The following is a 7,722-nucleotide window of genomic DNA, read 5'->3' on the forward strand; positions in this document are numbered from 1 at the left end:
CACTTTTAACTCTTAGTCATACACTTAACACATGCTAAGTCAACAGACTTATGGAGATTTTATGAACACCTAAAGGTAAGAGCATATGGAGAATATTTGACAGAGCTCCAGGAAATTGAAGTCACGGATAACTGGGTGACCCTGAAATATAAGTTTGAACCATCAGTCTGACTAGGTCTCATGGTAAACTCTAAGTTGTTTTCCTAGTCTATGTCAATAGTCCTGTATCAATACCCATACCTGCCCCTGTGTTGTCCTATTTGATCAAGAGCTATCTTATCACACCATCAAAGAACTCTGTTTTTTACAAAGGAGTTTACTTATTCCTCAATAAACAGTTATGGTATGTCTTTTCTGTGCCACCCAGCCTAGATTTATTAGGGCAGTCAAGTTCCTGGCTCCAATTCAACTGGCAATTACAATCCATGCAAAGAACAGTGTTTAGAGCCATAAAACCCTTAAAGGTAAAAAGGTACAAGCATTCAATTATAACAGACCTCTACAGATACTTAACTAAAAGTTCCTCTAACTGAAGTAGCAACCCATTAATAAGTCAACTTAGTGGGCTGTGACGAGGACATTTCTAATGAAATAGACTAGGCTATACTAGAATACAAAACATCAAGGTATATCACACAGGTATATCACACAAGCTCTCTTTCATTATGCGGTGCACTGGATTGTGTTATGAAGGCATTTCTTACTGTGATTCACAAACAAGTTTGAGATCCACTGGCAAAGTACAATGTCTCAGTCATTTGCAGAAATCCTCTCTACAAGGGGATACAATTCTAAGTCGGCCTGAACACTTCTAGCAACCCTCCCTTATCAGCACGTTAGTAATAAGAACTTTACAGATTATATTAAAGTTAGTCATTAAATTGTCACCAACTCTTTGAGGGAAGTAATTCTCTTATTTGTCATGGTAACCTTGACATCTAACAGAATACCTTGAATGGAGCTCAATATATGTTGGTCGAATTAAAGTTAATCCCATTTTGCACACCTCTAATTACTAGAAAGTTCCATTTTTATGGAAGTCTGTATCTGCATCCCTAATAATTCTCATCCATTGCTCCTTAGTTTTAACCTCTTAGCTGCAAAAGAAAAAACGATGAAACCCTTTCTCCATGTCACACCCCTTTCAGTATTCAAATGTAGTGTTCATGTCCTTTTTAAACATCTCCAGGTTCTTTATCCATTTATTATTACCTGTTTCCAAAGGTTTCAACATCATGGTTGTGATCTTCAACGTCCATAGTTTATGACCAATATCATTCTAGACCCATGCTGTCCAATATGGTAGCCAGTAGCCTGAGTGGCTGAGTACTTGAAATGTGGCCAGTCCAAAATGAAATGTGCTGTAAGTGTAAAATACACACTTAAGAGTAAAGATTTAGTTAAAGAAAAAGAAAAAGAAAAAAAAAACAAAGAAAGAAAGAAAAGAAGGAAAAATATCTCAAAAAATTTTATATTGATTGATTTTATATTGAAATAATATTTTGAATTTATTAGGTTACATAAAATATATCAATACATCTTTTATCTGTTTCTTTTTACTCTTTTGGTGTGGAAAATTTTATTTACTTTTGTTTTTAAGTTATCAGCTCAACATTTATCCTTCCTAAAAACCCCATTGCTGTTATCTTTGAATCAATGACCCAGATCATTGAGTTTTTTTGAGGCTTACAAAATCTCGAATCTTCCATCCAACAACCCCATTGTTCTTCCTATATTTTTTCACCTGCAGTTTTAATATATATGCTTCTCATGCATCCATTTAAATCACTGATAAAAATTATTCAACATGACAGGTCCAGACATTCAACTAGAGACATTATCTAGGCTGACATTCATTCCTTAACTAGTTAATTCATCTTTACATTGAGTGTGTCTATTTAACCAGCTAAGAATTCACCAAACTGAATTCCATCTGATGTCTCCCTTGACCCTTGGCCTGAGCCACCTATGTGCCACACACTCAACTGCATAAAGACCAAGCTAGTATTGCCCACTAGTCTACTACTAGTTCTTTGTTTGGGGGAAGAGGGTGTTGTTGTTTTGTTTGTGGTATGGGGTTTTTTTCTTTTTCTTTTTTTTCAATCCCCTTGAACTCATCTCTCATGCCAACTCCAGATCTGTCCTCATTCTAACCTGATGTCAAACAAGTACTCATATGGCTTTGTGACCTATACCCCCATTTCTTCCTTTGGTCCCTTTTCATCCTTATACCCTGTTTCTCCAATATTAAAATATCAGCTTCTTCAAATAAATTTGTCTTGACTGCCCTTTCAGTCCTTGTGGCACTGGGTTGTCTTGGATAGTAATTCCTCCTTCATAGCTTAGGCTTGTGAAACCCAGCTACGGCACCTGGCCAGTTTTACAATCATTCCCCTTCCCCTGATGTGGAAAGACACATTTCTTCAAGAGAAGAAGAGTAGAGTAGACAAGGGAGGATTGGTCTGAGAAACAGAATGAACAGTAATTTAGGTACATTCTGGAACCCACTTTTGGTCCTTTTTGGATAACTGAGGCATTTTCTATTCTTTTCTTCAATGTACCATCTCTCCCCAAGTATTATCATCTGTTGTTCCTTGATGACATAAATAAGCCCAGTAATGACCTTTATCATCTTTGCAGCTGTTTAAAATGTTACATTAAAAAATGTTATATCTCTTTCAGGTCTCACTTAGCTAAGACGTCAAATTCTTGTTAACCATATTACCTCTACCATTTCCAATGTACAGATCCTTTTTCTCACCAGAGAACACAGAATAAGAGGTGAATGATACTGTGTTGTTTCTATGATCTGTCTCACCATCCGCCCCAGCTCTGAGCTTGTCTCTTCATTCTTCCTCTTCGTACTCTAAGCCTGGTTCCAATAGCTCTATTTTGTTGCTCTCTGTATTTTTTTACAACCTTAATGCATTCTGGGCTTCAAGTCCTTCTGCTACTGTTCTCACAGATTTGTGAAGCTCTATTGTGTTCAAAAATTGGCTATATACCTCACCTTCCAACTTGTTTCACACCAAAACCCACAGCCTAGTTACCTAAGGTCTCATTTCTTCCTCATGGGGATCATTCATGCCTATGTGGTCAGAATTTTATATTTTAGAGCTTCCCTTCTCTCTCAAATTAATATTCTCTTATGGAGTCAGCTAGTCGAAGAATTTTATCTCTTTTTCCTCAGAAAAAGAAAAGAAAAGAAAAAAGTATTCTCTGAAGTCTAGGATACATAACAGTCTTCTCAACAGCCCATACTTAGCCAGTATGATCTCTAGTGCTGCAACCAGGGCAATCTTGTGGGTTTCCATGGGCTTGTCATGAGTGACCTTCCCTCCCCATCCACTGAGTCCTAGGAACCCCTATAATAACCAAGCAACATTTCCTCAGGACCAGGACAATGGTATTATCCATGACTGAAGTGGAAGCATCCTAACAGAAAAGAGGAACAACGGGGCAGAATCAGGCTGAAGCAGGGTTGTCTGACACTCCTTTCCAATTAGAGATGCTCTTTGAGAGGCTCAAACTTTGTGCTGTGCTTTGTCTTAATGAGAGGCCCCTCATTCCTGTGCCCATGTCTTCTCTTCCAAAGTTGTAATTTCAACTAACAGAGATGGGAAACACCTGTGTTGGAAGCTTATATCCCTAAGGTTTTCCATTTCTGTAATAGGTAGGGTGGAAGTTAACCTGCTTTGATAAAGAGATCCCTGAATACAGTAGCTCAAACAAGTAGGAAATTTATTTCTTTCTCATGTCACAGTTCAGAAAGAATGCACATTCCAAGAAGGATTCATGTACCTGTTCCATGGGCTTATCCACAGACTCAGACTCCTTCTATCTTGTTCCTCGGTCATTTTCCCAGGGTGTGTCCTCATATACTGATTCACCAGCCTGTAAGAAGGAAAGAGGACAAGAAATGGAGGGCAAATAACTTCCTTCTGAGGAAATGATGTGGAAGTTGTACATCACTTCCACTTAGATTTCTCTGGTAAGAACTTAGCCCAGTGGCCATTCTTTTACTGCAAAAGAGGTTGGGAAATATAGCCATTTAACTGCATCTGACCAAATGTTCTGAGAAATTTGAAGCAGAGGGTTCTATTACTCAGGAGAAGAAAAGCAGAATGGACACTGGAGACCAATTAACAGCATTTACCTTCATTTCCTAAACAGAACTTCAGTAAGATATTGTCTAGATTTTTCCTGACTACATAATCTTTAACTTAAAGCAGAATTAAATGGATAACTTGAACTTCAGGTGACACCTTGACACATTCCCTTTTGGTCCCTGAAGAAAAACCATCTTTCTACCACATTGCTCCCTCAAGTCAGCTCTAAAAGTCAGCATTTTACACAGGACTTCTTAATAAATATAAGCATAATACTGTGAGTGGCAAGCACTACTGTCTTAATTTTCATTTCGGAGGATAGCTCTAAATTTTGACCATTATTCTAAAAAAAAAAAAATCTATAGGGAAAATAACTTGTTTGTGTCTGTTCTTTCCAGTAGCTTTAACTAAAGGTTTTTCTCCTTATCAAAAAAACAAAAAAGAGTGAGCTGACATAGAAGAAGTCTATCCACAGCGTCTCACAATATTCTCATCTTTGCTATAGAAATCATTAGGCTTGAGTTTTGTTTCTCAACTACGCCACTTAGTAGTTTGCATGGTGCTCTTGGGAAAATAATTTACCTATCCTAAGCCTCAAGTTTACCTGTCTGTAAAATGAGTATGGCAGTTTGGAAGCTGGACTGTGGATTCTTTGACACCACTCCTGCTGAGAAGTAGACTCCATAGCCCCTCCCCTGAATCTGGGCAGGCTTGTGACTGCCTCAACTAATATAAAGTAGGAAAGGAATCACTATGTGATTTCTGAGGCTAGGTAACCAAAGGAGATGCAACTTCTGCTTCTTGCTATATAAGACGTGTTCTTGGAATTCCGAATCACCATGTAAGAAGCCCAACTACCCCGAGGCTACCGTGATGGAAAACATCTCTGTCGACAGTCCCAGCTACACTCAGCCTTCCAGACGTACCTAGACCCCATCCAGACCCCATTCATAAAATCATAAAATGAACCCTCTTGGACCCTCCAGACCAATCTGTCCACCAACTGAATACCACTGAGTGAATTATGTTGGTGCCACTAGGAACAGAAGAATTAGCTGACCCTGCCTGAATTCCTGCCCCACAGAACTGTGAAGCAGAGTAAAATGTTGTTGTTTTAAACTACTAAGTTTTGGGTAGTTTTGCTACACAGCAATGGATAGCCGAAATCATAAGGAAGTAGATACCCTCAATAGTCCCTTTCTGCACTGATACTCTAGGATTTTATGAGAAAGAAATGGAGGTATAGCTACCTTATTTTCACTGGGCACTAAATCTTCTCCATGTCTCTTATACTTCTCTTTGCAGATCCTTACCACTATTACATAATTAATTAATTAGCCGTCCATCTGTAAAGTAACTGGTCTCCAGCAAACAGATAATTTCTGTAATGATACAAATAATAATATTTGGTTTTTGCTTGTGAAAGTGATATTTCCTATAACCTGGAACTTTTGAAGGCACTCTGAGACTTCCTTACAACCAGCAACATCTACAAGCCAGTGGAGAGCTACCCACATCAGTTCTCATACCCTGACTTCGAGGGAGATATTTGGGAATGGTGGTTCCTTAGCCATCAGAACTTCGATTCTCTGAATTGACAGACACTGCTTAGCACTGGAAATATAAAGAGAAATAAGACATAATCTCTGTCTTCTAAGCACTTTTAGCCCTATAGGAAGATGTACAAAGTAGATCTTTTCAATTTACAAGATGTAAGACTGAAGGCATGTGCTGGGAGCTATAGGAAACAAAAGAGGAACAGAGATCTCCATCAGAGATGCAGCTAAGGTTTCAAGGAGGCAATGGAAAAATGACCCTTGAACTGAGTCTTAAAGGATGCACTTGAATTCTCCAGCAGAAATGACCAGGAGGATGATGTGAGTAAGTGCAAGGAGGCCAGAAGCAGCATGGCCTGTGTGTGGAACTACTTGAGTGGTGGTCACTGCCTACACTTTTCCTCTACTCTACTCACAAAATTAGCACCAACTGTCTATGCTGGCCTCTTGCCCCAAAACTAAACTCTAAGAAAACTTGGTGACTGCTTTCTTACCACTTCCTTTTGCTCTAATCAGAGTCTGCCCTATGACCGGTCTACCTTCAGCAAAGCAGCAGCATCTCTGAAGGGTGACTGGCAGCTCCTGCCAAGACCTGCATCGGACAGACCCTGAAACTTTTGTTCTTCTTCTTTCCTTCTACGGAAAGACCCTAGCCCTTGGCTTTATATGACCTTAGAACTATTCAATGCTAAGTCTGATGAATAGAAACCCTTACAGACACAAAGTCCGTATCATAATTGCACTTCTGAAGTCATCCCAGAAAAAAAAAAAATCTGTAGAACAAAATCTACCTCTTCTTGAGAGTCTGTTTTTCACCTATGTGGTAAAAGGACTTTCATATTGACTGACCCCATGCCTTATAATTACCTCTTTTCTGTCAGAGGTCTTGGAGATTCTGCAAGGCCCTTTATAGAAACCACAGCTTTTGCCTTTCCTCTATTGCCCTTTTAAAGTTTCAGTATACCTTCTCTACTGTTGGAAGACTTCTCCTGTGCACAGGGTAAGGTTTCTTGTGGATTAAGAGAGAGGGTCCTGGAGATGGGAGATGCTCTCCTACCACCAGCTCTTCTTACCCTCACAAGTGAGCTGAGCAGAAGAGAAGATTCTGTCCCCAAAGGCTATTTCAATTTCTCAAGGTAGATAAAGCTATTTCTGGGTTTTCCGTACTCCAGGGTATTTCTAATGATCTTCACATAGTGTTATCAGATCCATAAAACACAACCCAAAAAAGCAATATTTTTTAACTTCAACTTGAAACATTCTGTCACTTGGTACTTTTAGATTAAGAGGCGACATCCTGAGAGCCGTCCCCAGTAATCTTACAACCCCAAAGATGTTATCGGCCACTGCCTTTTGTTGTTTCTACAGTGTCCTTTGAATTCTTTGTTCTCTAAATAACTGAAAAAGAATATTCAAAGAAAGATCACAAGATTATTTATGAAGCAAAAGGATGTGCAGTTTTAAATTCTCAACTTGCCTTTCTGCACCTGTAACTCCACATTTAACAAACAAGGATAATGTTTTCGCACATCTCCTATCTCACAGGACTCTTGGATGAGTAATTAGATATTGTATTTGAGTGTCTGAAACTTTAGCTCTGAAACTTTCTTTATGTGATGGATATCACCTCCAAAAGTGATGGTATTGCTTTTATTAATCTCATTTTGTAAGTGAAGAAAGTCATACAATGGAGGCATCACATCACTTCATTGAAAGTTACTGAGGGATTGAAAGTGTCGAGGTAGCCCACCCTTTGCAGGATGGAAGAAACAACAGTCATCAGAGAAGTTACCTCCGTGCCTCTAAGAGGGACTGCCCTGCAGATGGCCATCATGAGAAGTGGCAAGGCACAGAATGATCTCGCCTCATCCCAGCAGCAGCAGCCTGTCAGCTTCCTTTGCTTTGGGGGTTTTGACACGGTTCTGGGTTGGCTGTAAGGACTGGGCTACCATACCACCTGGGCTATCTTGGGTGTCTCATTAGAGAATGTCAAAGAGCTTCTTGCTAAGTTAGCCTTTCTTCCTTGTTCATCTTTTCATCCTGGGATATGATTTTCT

The 7,722-nt window shown here is 39.3% G+C and overlaps 1 long non-coding RNA gene across 1 annotated transcript; it reads right to left on the minus strand.

Annotated features, from left to right (window-relative positions):
• Positions 1 to 3,816: 3,816 nt before the first annotated feature.
• LOC141278866 (uncharacterized) lies at positions 3,817 to 7,499 on the minus strand. The gene is made up of 3 exons (XR_012332261.1): positions 7,458 to 7,499; positions 5,360 to 5,491; positions 3,817 to 3,894 (listed from the first exon to the last, which is right to left on the minus strand). It is a non-coding gene; the product is annotated as an uncharacterized lncRNA (long non-coding RNA).
• Positions 7,500 to 7,722: the final 223 nt, after the last annotated feature.

This window comes from Tursiops truncatus, chromosome 6 (genome assembly GCF_011762595.2).
Source record: "Tursiops truncatus isolate mTurTru1 chromosome 6, mTurTru1.mat.Y, whole genome shotgun sequence".
In the NCBI taxonomy this organism is placed as follows: Eukaryota; Metazoa; Chordata; class Mammalia; order Artiodactyla; family Delphinidae; genus Tursiops; species Tursiops truncatus.